The following is a 14,090-nucleotide window of genomic DNA, read 5'->3' as shown; positions in this document are numbered from 1 at the left end:
ACAGGACACTGGTGACCACAGACTGATAGAACATCCACAGGAGTTTCCTGCAGATGTTAAAGGACCGCCCTGCAGATGTTAAAGGACCGCAGCCTCCTAAGGAAGGATAGCCTGCTCTGTCCCTTCCTGTATAAGTGTTTGGTGTTGCAAGTCCAGTCCAGCTTGCTGTCCAGCCACAGCCAAAGGTACTTGTAGGAATCCACAGCCTCCACCTCGACTCCCTCAATCAGAACTGGTCGTGACCTTGGTCTGGACCTCCCAAAGTCAATGACCAGCTCCTTGGTCGTCAAGGTTTTGAGCTGCAAATGGTTCCTGTTGCACCACACAGCAAAGTCCCTCACCAGGCTCTTATACTCCTCCTCTCTGTCGTCACTGATACACCCAACAATGGCTGTGTCATCGGCAAACTTCTGAATGTGACACAGCTCTGAGTTGTAGCAGAAGTCCACAGTGTACAGGGTGAAGAGAAGAGGGGCCAGCACCATGCCCTGGGGTGCTCTGGTGCTTCTAATCACAGTGTCAGATGTGATGTCATTCAGCCTGGCATCCTGTGGCCTGTCGGTGAGGTAGCTGGAGATCCAGGTGACCAGGCAGGGGTCCACTCGCATCCTGTTCAGTTTGTCCTGAAGCAAAAGGGGCTGGATGGTGTTGAAGGCACTCGAGAAGTCCAAGAAGAGGATCCTCACTGTGCCATTTCCCTTATCCAGATGCGAGTGGGCTCGGTGTAGCAGGTAGAGGATGGCGTCTTCCACACCAACACCTGCCCGGTATGCAAACTGCAGACAGTCCTGGGCATGTTGTACCTGGGGTCTGAGGAGGCTGAGGAAGAGCCGCTCCAACGTCTTCATCAGATGTGAAGTGAGTGCCACCAGTCGGAAGTCGTTCAGCTCGCTGGGCCGATTCTTTTTGGGAACTGGAACGATACATGATGTTGAAGATGCGTTGGAGTGGTTCACCCAGTTCAGCAGCACAGGTCTTCAGTAGTCGGGGACACACCTTGTCTGGGCCTGCTGCTTTCCTGGGGTGAAGCTTCCTCAGTTGACCTCTGACCTGGTCTGCAGTAATGCATGGAGTCTGTGTTGAGGTGGGGGATGAGAGGGAGGAGGGGGCTGCTGTGATGACTGGGGGAGGTGTGTTGAGGGAAGGAGAGATGGCTGCGGTGAGGGAGAGGGTGGGGGGGACGTGGGCTGGTTGAACCGATTGAAGAAGTCATTCAACTCATTCACCCTCTCCACTGTCCCCTCAACGACTCTGGTCTTTGTATTGTGGCCTGGGATGGTTTTCACACCTTCCCAGACCTCCCTCATGCTGTTCTCCTTCAGCTTCTGCTCCACCTTTCTCCTGTAGCTGTCCTTAGCTTCCCTCATGCAGCGTTTCACCTCCTGCTATGCTGCTTTCATCGCCTCCCTGTCCCTGCTCCTGAAGGTGGCCTTCTTCCTGTTGACGACAGCTTTGACTTCCTGTGTTACCCATGGCTTGTTATTAGGGCAACACCGTACTGTCTTAGCGAGGGAAACCATGTCTGCACAGAAGTTGAGATAATCTGTCAGACAGTGTGTCAGCCCCTCTATGTCCTCACAGTGTGGGCTAAGCAGCACATCCCAGTCTGTGATGTCATAGCAGTCTCTGAAGGGATCTTCCATTTCAGGGGACCACCTCCTGATGGAGCTAGTTGTTGCAGACTGCCTTTGAACCAGGGGGGTGTACTTCGGCTGTAAATGAACCAGGTTATGGTCAGACTTCCCTAGTGGGGGGAGGGGTGTGACCCTGTATGCATCCCTCACATTAGCATACAGCAAGTCAATTGTCTTGTTGTTCCTTGTTGGACAGTCCACAGCCTGGTAAAAAGCAGCCAAAGTAGAGTCCAAAGTAGCGTGATCAAAGTCCCCAGAAATGATCATAAATGCCTCAGGGTGCTGTGTCTGCAGCCTTGCTGAGACAGAGTGAATCCTCTCACATGCAGCGGCTGCATCTGCCCTCGGCGGGATATAAATACAGATGGTGATCACGTGACTGAACTCCCTCGGCAGATAATATGGCCGCAGGCTAATAGCTAGCAGCTCCAAGTCTGAGCAACATAAAACTGTCTTTATGGAGATATGTCCTGGGTTACACCAGCGGTTGTTAACATAAATGATGAGTCCCCCACCTTTGCCTTTCCCACATGCTTTAGTGTCTCTGTCGGCTCTCACAGCAGTGAATCCCCACAGGTTGACGTTAGCATCTGGTACAGATGCTAACTTTTTACTCCGTAAAAATAAATCAGCTGCTCTCCCGATAAATCTGCTGGTTGTTCAGTGCAGATAGCTCATCGACCTTATTCGGCAGCGAGTTCACATTCCCCATGATAACGGAGGGAATGGATGGTTTGTAGCACCGCCGGTTGTCCGCTAGCCTAGCCTTTAGCTTAGCTCCAGCTTTGCAGCCCCTGGATTTCCTCCTCAGCTCCGTTGGGATGGGGTGTTGTATTCCGGCTCGTCCCATTGTCTTCAGGGCCAGCAGCTCCTCTCTCGAATAAGCAAGAAAACTGGCTCCTGGTTGCATGTTAAAGTTAAAAATCTCATTATCTCATCTCATTATCTCTCGCCACATTATCCTGTTACAGGGTCGCAGGCAAGCTGGAGCCTATCCCAGCTGACTACGGGCGAAAGGCAGGGTACACCCTGGACAAGTCACCAGGTCATCACAGGGCTGACACATAGACACAGACAACCATTCACACTCACATTCACACCTACGGTCAATTTAGAGTCACCAGTTAACCTAACCTGCATGTCTTTGGACTGTGGGGGAAACCGGAGCACCTGGAGGAAACCCACGTGGACACGGCAAGAACATGCAAACACCACACAGAAAGGACCTCGCCGGCCACGGGGCTCAAACCCGGACCTTCTTGCTGTGAGGCGACAGCGCTAACCACTACACCACCGTGCTGCCCAAAGTTAAAAATATCCATGTGATATGAGTAAAACACACTATGTCTTCGTAAGAAGAGCAGAAAAGTAAAAAGATGGGGGAAAAAAGAGATTTAAAGAGCTAAAAACTACAGAGCTACTGGAGAGGCAGCCGTCTCACACAGCGCCCCATGGAAAATATGTGACCGAAAGGTTGACCTTTCTGGTGACCTTCACCTTGATCTGATTACCCCCAAAATTTATTCTACGGACCATTGCCCACCTGCCCTGAAATTTTGAAGTCAATCGGTTTAACCATCTCTACGCTAGATTGTTAACAGACAGAGACACATGCAAACAAACAAACAAATTAAAGTTTGAAAGAAAACTATGAGAGATACCCCATCATGTAGCATATCAATGGAAGCAGAATTGAAAGATGAACATTTTGGAATTGTCTCGTCGTCTCGTCTTCTTCCGCTTATCCAGGACCGGGTCGCGGAGGCAGCAGTCTAAGCATGGAAGCCCAAACTTCCCTTTCCCCAGACACCTCGGCCAGCTCCTCGGGAAGAACACCGAGGCGTTCCCAGGCCAGCCGAGAGACATAGTCCCTCCAGCGTGTCCTGGGTCTTCCCCGGGGCCTCCTCCCGGGGGGACATGCCTGGAACACCTCCCCAGGGAGGCGTCCAGGAGGCATCCGAAAAAGATGCCCGAGCCACCTCAGCTGGTTCCTCTCGATGTGGAGGAGCAGCGGCTCTACTCCGAGCTCCTCCCGAGTGACTGTGCTTCTCACCCTATCTCTAAGGGAGCGCCCAGCCACCCTGCGAAGGAAACTCATTTCAGCCGCTTGTATCCGCGATCTTGTTCTTTCTGTCATTACCCAAAGCTCATGACCATAGGTGAGAGTCGGAACGTAGATCGACCGGTAAATTGAGAGCTTCGCCTTTTGGCTCAGCTCCTTCTTCACCACGACGGACCGGTAAAGCGACCGCATCACTGCGGAGGCTGCACCGATCCGCCTGTCGATCTCACGCTCCATCCTTCCCTCACTCGTGAACAAGATCCCGAGATACTTAAACTCCTCCACTTGAGGCAGGACTTCTCCACCAACCTGGAGAGGGCAAGCCACCCTTTTCCGGTCGAGAACCATGGCCTCGGACTTGGAGGTGCTGATTCTCATCCCAGCCGCTTCACACTCGACTGCAAACCGCCCCAGTGCATGCTGAAGGTCCTGGTTTGAAGAAGCCAACAGGACAACATCATCCGCAAAAAGCAGAGATGAAATCCTGTGGTTCCCAAACAGGATTCCTTCCGGCCCCTGGCTGCGCCTAGAAATTCTGTCCATAAAAATTATGAACAGAACCGGTGACAAAGGGCAGCCCTGACGGAGTCCAACATGCACTGGGAACAGGTCTGACTTACTGCCGGCAATGCGAACCAGACTCCTGCTCCGTTCGTACAGGGACCGGACAGCCCTTAGCAAAGAGCCCCGAACCCCATACTCCCGAAGCACCCCCCACAGAATACCACGGGGGACACGGTCGAATGCCTTCTCCAGATCCACAAAGCACATGTGGACTGGTTGGGCAAACTCCCATGAACCCTCGAGCACCCTATGAAGGGTATAGAGCTGGTCCAGTGTTCCGCGACCAGGACGAAAACCGCATTGTTCCTCCTGGATCCGAGGTTCGACTATTGGTCGAATTCTCCTCTCCAGTACCCTGGAGTAAACTTTCCCTGGGAGGCTGAGAAGAGTGATTCCCCTATAATTGGAGCACACTCTCCGGTCCCCTTTCTTAAAAAGAGGGACCACCACCCCAGTCTGCCACTCCAGAGGCACTGTCCCCGACCGCCACGCGATGTTGCAGAGGCGTGTCAACCAAGACAGCCCCACAACATCCAGAGACTTGAGATACTCAGGGCGGATCTCATCCACCCCCGGTGCCTTGCCACCGAGGAGCTTGCAAACCACCTCAGTGACTTCGGCTTGGGTAATGGACGAGTCCACCTCTGAGTCATCAGCCTCAGTCTCCTCAGTGGAAGACATGACGGTGGGATTGAGGAGATCCTCAAAGTATTCCTTCCACCGCCCGACAATGTCCCCAGTCGAGGTCAACAGCTCCCCACCCGCACTGTAAACAGTGTTGGCAGAGTATTGCTTCCCCCTCCTGAGGCGCCGGACGGTTTGCCAGAATTTCTTCGAGGCCGACCGATAGTCCTTCTCCATGGCCTCCCCGAACTCCTCCCAGTTCCGAGTTTTTGCCTCCGCAACTGCCCGAGCTGCAGCACGCCTGGCCTGCCGATACCCGTCGGCTGCCTCAGGAGTCCCGGAGGTCAACATGGCCCGATAGGACTCCTTCTTCAGCTTGACGGCATCCCTTACTTCCGGTGTCCACCACCGGGTTCGGGGATTGCCGCCACGACAGGCACCGGAGACCTTGCGGCCACAGCTCCGAACAGCTGCGTCCACAATGGAGGTAGAGAACATGGTCCACTCATACTCAATGTCCCCCGCCTCCCTCGGAAGCTGGGAAAAGCTCTCCTGGAGGTGGGAGTTAAAGACCTCCCCAACAGAGTGCTCGGCCAGACGTTCCCAGCAGACCCTCACCATACGTTTGGGCCTGCCAGGTCTGTCCAGCTTCCTCCTCCGCCAGCGGATCCAACTCACCACCAGGTGGTGATCAGTTGACAACTCAGCCCCTCTCTTCACCCGAGTGTCCAAGACATAGGGTCGGAGATCAGATGACACGACTACAAAGTCGATCATCGACCTCCGACCTAAGGTGTCCTGGTGCCACGTGCACTTATGGACACCCCTATGCTCGAACATGGTGTTCGTTATGGACAAACTGTGACTAGCACAGAAGTCCAATAACAAAACACCACTCGGGTTCAGATCAGGGAGGCCGTTCCTCCCAACCACGCCCCTCCAGGTGTCACTGTCATCGCCCACGTGAGCATTGAAGTCCCCCAGTAGCACAATGGAGTCCCCAGTCTGAGCACCCCTCAGTACCTCTCCCAGGGACTCCAAGAAGGCCGGATACTCTATACTGCTATTTGGCCCGTAGGCACAAACAACAGCAAGAGCCCTCTCCCCAATCCGACGGCGCAGAGAGGCGACCCTCTCGTTCACTGGCGCAGAGAGGCGACCCTCTCGTTCACTGGGGTAAACTCCAACACATGGCGGCTGAGCTGGGGAGCTATAAGCAAGCCCACACCAGCCCGCCGCCGCTCACCACGGGCGACTCCAGAGAAGTGGAAAGTCCAGCCCCTCTCGAGGAGCTGGGTTCCAGAGCCCAAGCTGTGCGTGGAGGTGAGCCCGACTATCTCTAGCCGGTACCTCTCAACCTCCCGCACAAGCTCAGGCTCCTTCCCCCCCAGCGAAGTGACATTCCATGTCCCAACAGCCAGCCGCTGTGTCCGGGGATCAGGTCGTCGAGGCCCCTGCCTTCGACTGCCACCCAATCCACACTGCACCAAACCCCTACTGCTACCTCTGTGGGTGGTGAACCCACAGGAGGTCGGGCCCACGTCGCCTCTTCGGGCTGAGCCCGGCCGGGCCCCATGGGCAAAGGCCCGACCACCAAGCGCTCGCATACGAGCCCCAACCCCAGGCCTGACTCCAGGGTGGGGCCCCGGCTGCGTCCTACCGGGCGACGTCACGGTCCTGGATTTTTTCTCCATAGGGGTTTTTTGGTGAACTGCTCTTGGTCTGGCCTGTCACCTAGGACCTGTCTGCCTTGGGAAACCCTAACAGGGGCATAATGCCCCCGACAACATAGCTCCTAGGATCATTCAAGCACACAAACCCCTCCACCACAATAAGGTGGCAGTTCTAGGAGGGGATTTTGGAATTGGTTCGAACTAAATATGATGAATATGAAGGAAGATATAGAAAAAAAACCCCAAGATTTACCTTTTTGGTGACCTTGACCTTGACCGGATGACCCTCAAAATGTTGCAGGTTCTATTTGAGACTAATGTCCATCTATCCTGAAAGTTTAATGAAGATTGATCCATCTGTTTTCCCGTAATGTTACTAACAAAGAAACAAAGAAGCCTCACTGAAAACAATACCTCGCCCCCTGGTGGACTTCATCCCGGGAGAGGTCAGAATGAAGCATAATCCAAAAATGAATAATTTAAAAATCACAGAAGTAAAATATACCAAGTACTTTATATTATTCCATGCTTACCTCTTTCAGTTTTCGAAACTGAAACCTCTGAACCAAGGCTGAGGTACACACGCTGTCGCCATGACCAAAACTCTTATTTCCTGGAAATGGCCCAGCACTAGAGCTCAGTGGAATGCACTTCTCTCTTTGTAAGAAGCATAAACATGTCAGAAAGCGATTTCTTTAGTCTAGTGCGTAGTGGGCGAGGTAATAATAATAAATCAAAAAAAGTGGGAAAGTTTTTATCAGTGGGGTTTAAAAGTGGGTGTGACCAAACCCCCTTCTTTTGTGTATGTAAATTAACCATCCAATGACAGCACAGTATATGCACATGAGGCAGGTAGTGATCCAATCAGTGTGTTTGAGGGAGGAGTATTTTCAAGGCAGCGCTCCTGCAGTCTGAGCTCAGAGCTTTTTTTTTTACCTTTTTAGTTACCTTGACCTTGACCGGATGACTTTCAAAATGTTGGAGGTTCTATTTGAGAAAAATGCCCATCTATTCTGAATGTTTCATGAAGATTGGTCCAGCTGTTTTCCCATAATGTTGCTAACAAAAAACCAAAAAAACAAAGAAACCCAACTGAAAACAATACCTTGCCCCGTTTACTCTGTAGCAGGTGAGGTAACAAACAAACAAACAAACTAATGAAAAGTCATGCAGAGCATGATACTTGCAAAAATCAGAAAGAAACGGAAGTTATGGCCGATTAGGTATTTTTACAAGATTTGACCTTGGTGACCTTGACTTTTGACCCTGACCCACCAAAAATTAAGTATTTCTTTGTGTGACCCTAGTGACGTGTCCTGTGCATTTTGGTGAAGATTGGTCAAGAAATTATGATGCTAGAGCACCAGCAAACAAACAGATAAACGGACAGATCAACATACTTGCGAAAATCAGAGATTTTTGCAAGTAACAAAGAAACCCCACTGAAAACAATACCTTGCCCCCGATGGACTCCATCCCAGGCGAGGTAACAAATACATGACATACAAAAACAATAAAATTATTGAATCAGTGATTAAAAATAGGCAAAGGAAGGATTCACAAACAAAGGACAGCACCAAAGGAAAGCAAATACTTGAAAAAAGGAACACTCCATTGTCACATCTGCCCCTACTTGCACTCAAGACTCCACTTCCCAGAATTCATAACAGCCTTCAAATATGGCTGCCATGGACTATACCAACCATCCTGCACTTCACCGCTTACAGTCTCCAGAGTTCTAGTCACACACACATGAACTCAATCACTTCTCAGTCACACAGCCACAGGGTTTAAGCACTCTCATACCCCTTTTCCACCAAATCAGTTCCAGGGCTGGTGCTGGTTCACAACTCGTTCAACTTGCGAGCCAGCTGAGAACCAGCTTGCTTTTCCATAGTTCGCGGTGCTAAGGGAAGCCACGTCATTACGTCGCTGTATACGTCAGTTACATCGCTACGTTTGCATAAAGCTTGGCGCAAATATCGCAGCAAAAACAACACGGAAGAAGCAGCAGCAGCAAAAACAACAATAATAATAATGGATGACTTCACGTTTGTACAGCTGCAGCTTCTCATCACTTAAAAATGGCGATCTTTCGCGGTCTTGTTATTGTTGTTGGTCTTAACAACTCCGCCCCCCTGCTGACGTAAGCGGTTCTTTCCTCTGGCCCAGCAAAGAGGTGGTGCTTGCCTGGAACTGGTGTTTCTAGCCCCAGAGCCAGTTCTTTGTCAGTGGAAACAGAAAACCTGGTTCCAAACTAAGCACTGGCCCCGAACCAGCCCTGGAACTGCTTTGGTGGAAAAGGGGCAACAGTGCACCGAGTTATTGTGATGTATATGTTCAGTTCCTTACAGCTGGCTTCATCGAGTCTTACATTATTACTCTGTTGATTCTGGTTTGCCTTTCTTTGTGCTTTTGATTTTGCCTTTTGGTATTACCTCTGATAGATTGTTTGTACCTCACCTGACTATTGCCTGTTTTGTGACTCTGCCTTTTGACTTACGATTTGAATTTGTCTGCCCATCTGCCTGAATAAACTCTAGAAAATAAGAATATTCAATCAGGAGTAACCTGTATTTCATTCACTTTCAGGAACCATTTTATCTTGATCAAAATGATGGTGGATCCATGTATTTCCTAGGAACACTGGGCACAAAGTGGAAATCAACCCTGGCTGGGACGTCGGTCCATCAGAGTCTTTGTAACTTTCAAATGAACAGAATAGCATGATTTATCTGTTTTGAATATTTATCTCATTGAATCCCAGGAAGACTTTCAGGAAACATGAAAAATTCCACAGAGACAACAATTCAAGCTTAGGCTCAAAATGCAGACCCTGGAAGTGTGAATCAGCAATGCTATGTTGTGGCCACTAAAGACTGAATTTGTGATTATATTTGTATTTTAAGTAGACATGTAAGGATATATCGTGCAATGATCAATCGTGGTACAAATTTATGATGAAACAAATCCAATCGATGAAATAAAAAATAAATCATGATAATTATCAGGCTGTGTAATCTCTGAGTTTTCCTAGTTGTAATTATGTTGTTGTGACAGTAAATGGTGCAAAATTTGTAGGAATACATGTGACTTCACCATGAACAGAAGTAACACAGCACTAATGCAGCTACGCAAAAATGCACAAAAACAGATCTAAAATGGGAAACAGTTGTTGTGTGATTGAGTGTACAAATAGATTTAACAAGAAATCTGAGCTCTCTTTTTACAGATTTCTTAAAGCAAAAGAAAAGAGAAACAAATGCAGGTCATGTGTTTATAGAAGTTTATTCAGAAACTATTTATTGGTGATTAACTTTTTTTTATTTTTAATAAAAGGAATATTTTAATCAATAGGCTATTATATTTACTCCAAACTTTACAAATTGCAAAGTAATTATTGTGGATCAATAATTACTGTTGGTTTGAAAGAAAATCAAACAAAAGTTATTTCTTGTTGAAATTTCACAAAGGGTATATTTACATTGATGAAGGATATGAAAGTAAATGTTGCTTTTTTGTAATATTGACAATTTATTTTTTAATATTGTGGCAGAATGAAATCATGAACCCAAAACTGAATCAAATAGAATCTTGTAAAGTTTTACATTTCAGACAGTGTATTTCCGGGTCAATTTGGCAACACATAAAGAGGGCTGTAGTGCAGGCTAAATACAAGTAAATGGCATTTATGCATCTCCTATGTTTTTAAAATAACCTGTATGCACTTCTAAATAGCGTTTTAAGCACCTCTAAATTGTCTTTCCCCAACTTCAAAATTTCTGACAGTTTCTTCTACTTTTCCCAGTGCAAACCATTATATATTCAAAACTGCACTGCATTATCAGCATGACAGTATCTAGACTGTGTGACCACACATTTCAGCTTTTGCTAGAGGCTGTGCATATAATGTTACAGTATGCAGACGTCACTGCAGTTACACTGAGTGGCATTCAGTATGAATGCCCCAAAACACACACACACACACACACACACAAATAAATAAATAAATAAATAAAATGGAAAAAAAATCCCACCACATCTGCAAAATGGATTTAATGTTGTTTATGTCTGTAATGAAGCCAAAGTTGATGAAAAACTCTCACTGGTGTGTATGCTCCATTCTATTTGCCTTCTTGTTTACTGTCTTCACTGGGAACGTGCAGGAAAGACAAAGTAAATGAGAGTGTGTGAATCAGCAGGCTGTCAGTGAGTTTTTCCAGTAAATCTCTCACTGTGCATGTGAATAATTTTGTGACGATATCTCATGAGCATGTGCAACACAAACATGAGGGTTCATAGGAAAAGCACTTCCATGTCAGTACATGACCATATAAGTGAAGTCTTATCTTGGACGAGGCGCAAATATATTGATGACGGACCCCTTGCCAAGAAGCAAACCTTGTATGGGTTTGTCAAAAAGCTATCATATGAAAGGATACATTTTCAATCAGTGGCAGGGAGATAATCATGTATTTTCAAAACATGGTGTGGCATGTGTCCTTCACAAAATTATCTGCCAAGAGAACAATAATATTTCAAGCTTCAATTTAGTTAAAATGGCAATATGCTGTATTCAGATTATTGTCCCCTTATTAAATACAATTCCGGTTAAATTTGGCTATCTTCAAGGGCTTTCTATTCAGTAAAGTGTTTAAGATTTATTAAAACGGTCTACAGAGGATTCATTCATTTATCTTCTGTAACCACTTTGTTCTCATCAGGGTTGAGAACTGGATCTTGTTTATGCACCAACTGGAACATCCAGAGAGTAGGTCTTTACAATCAGCCAATCTAGATAGAACAAATACATGAACTAGTTTTTCTGCATTTTGTAGTGACATTATATTTCTTATCGTAGCAATATTTCTGAGATGAAATAAGGCTGTCTTAGTTACATTATCTACATGCGCTTCAAATGAAAGACTGGAGTCAATAATCACATGGAGGTCTTTTGCTGCTGCCCATGAAGAAACAGAAAGGCCATTCAGAGTTAATACATAATCCTAAAACTTGCTTCTAGCTGCATGTGGTCTGAGTACAAGTACTTCTGTCCAGGGGTTAAATTGGGATTGGTTATGTGTGTGTGTGTGTGTGTGTGTGTGGGGGGGGGGGGGGGGGGGGGGGGGGGGCTCTGCCTCGTACCCGCCCCTGCCCCCGCCGCCCTGCCCCAATATACTTTTTGGAAAATAACCCTCTAATTTGATAACCATATCATATTGCACAGAGATATACACCTTATCTGTGTGTTGTAGGCCTATGTGTGTCTTGTAGTGCCCCCCTACACATTATGGCAGTTTGAATGTAGATTGGTTGGCCAATGTAACAGATTGTACAGGTTGTTGTACATTGGTTTGAAGGAAATGATTAGTGGGGGGTCTGGGGGTCCTCCCCCAGAAGTTTTTTATTATCATACATGTTATTTGCTGAATTCTGGTGCATTTTAATAAGTTGTTAGCTGACTTTACAGAGGTAGGTTGAGCAATATCATGTTAAATCTTGTCACATGCCTACAGGTGAAAAATGTGAAGGAGAAATGTTCAGTGAGAAAATTTGAAGGCTTGCACAATCTTAAACCAAAACAGTTGATTTATTTTGGAGGATAAATGTTAAATATGCCAAAACACTGTCAGTCAAATTGTCAATCAAATATATTCATGCAGTGAATGCAACCAAATACAAACAACACTATAACATTGGAAGCATTTATTATTATTGTTACTATTATGTATTCAATTATTTATTTGGCATGTGGTGCTTTTTGTATTGTCTAGAACATACATAAGATGAGCATATTATAGCAGCAAAATAGAAGCACAATCATTTGAATGCAGCAAAAGTTTTGCTGCATTCAAATGATTGTGCTTCTATTTTGCTGCTATAATATGCTCATCTTATGTATGTTCTAGACAATACAAAAAGCACCACATGCCAAATAAATAATTGAATACATAATAATAACAATAATAATTACACTAATAATACACTAATAATATTAACAATAAATAATAATAAATTAACATTAAATTAAATATTAACAATAAATAATAAAACACTAATAATATTAACAATACAGTGAACATAATCATTATCATATTTTTTATTTTAAAAAACAAAATATCAAATAATACTGAAGAGGGGAAAAAATAATACTGATCTAAATATGTCGTGTTTTTATTTTTAGACAGTATGTTTTGCAAAACACATACTGTCTAAAAATAAAAACACAACATATTTAGATCAGTATTATTTTTTCCCCTCTTCAGTATTATTTGATATTTTGTTTTTAATAATAAAAAATATGATAATGATTATGTTCACTGTCTGTATCGACAGTTAATTAAGGCTAGAGCACAAGACGAGTGTTTTGTTTATGTTTGCCAAAGGTAGCTAACTTGAGGCAACGTTAGGCTCAACTTTTGGTCAATCTCAGTAGCTAACTTTAACTGACATCTCCCCCTTCCCCCTGGCTAATTTCTGTCGATAACTGGGGACTGTGGAAATTGAACTCGCCAAATGCACAGACAGTTCGTTCAAGCACCTCTGATGGATTAGGATCGTATGCAGGTAAAAGGGGAGACGGTGTACGGAGAAAATTATAAACAAGTCACAACGCTGAAACACAAGCCCAAAAACCCGCAAACCACGACTTCTGATTTTTTTTTAAAGCGAGCTCACAAAAAAAGAAACCCCAAAGTCGCTTATAAAAAGCGGAATTGGCAACCCACACAGTGTTCCAGAAACCAGAATCTCTGATCGCAAGTTCTGTTCTAAATAGCTTTGATAGGTCGTCTTGTTATCAGGAAAACTATGATCTATCTCATAAAAGTCATGGGTTTATTGATTAATAAAACGATATTTAATTATTCAGAACTGAAAATCGTGAAAAGGGTTTGTTGCTTTTGATGTGTGCGTGATCATATGCCATCCGCTCCGAGCTTATGTGCCGGGGCTCAGCCCCGGACAGCCCCGGCCCAATTTAACCCCTGCTTCTGTCTTGTCAGAATTAAGTAGAAGGAATTTAATAAGCATCAAGCATACCCTGGCAAAAAAAAAAAAAAATACTTTATTGTATTTAAAGTATATTCATATTTTCAATCGTATATTGAAAATGTACTTACACAAATTGTACTTTTTGTAAATATATAAAAAGTATACTAACATCACGCTTTCACGCTAACACTTTTAACACACTTTAAAATAATTATACTATATTACACTTTATAGAAATATATTATACTAAAATCTACTTTAAGTGAAAGTTATGTGTAATTTCTAAAGTGTACTAATTTTTAAGGTACTTATAATACAAAGTACTAATTAAGCATATATTAGTACATATAAAGTCATATCCTTAAAGTATACAAAATATACTTTAAGTTGTTCCACTTTAGCACATAAAAGTACACTAAATACACTTCAAGTTGCACTTTTCTACAATTTAATTACAATTAAAATATATTTAGTACAAAATTAGTTGTTCCAAAATAGCATGCCTCAAGTTAACTAATCATAAACACACTTGAAGTATAT

This window comes from Neoarius graeffei, chromosome 5 (assembly GCF_027579695.1).
Source record: "Neoarius graeffei isolate fNeoGra1 chromosome 5, fNeoGra1.pri, whole genome shotgun sequence".
NCBI classification, from domain to species: domain Eukaryota; kingdom Metazoa; phylum Chordata; class Actinopteri; order Siluriformes; family Ariidae; genus Neoarius; species Neoarius graeffei.
This window is presented reverse-complemented; position numbering follows the sequence as displayed.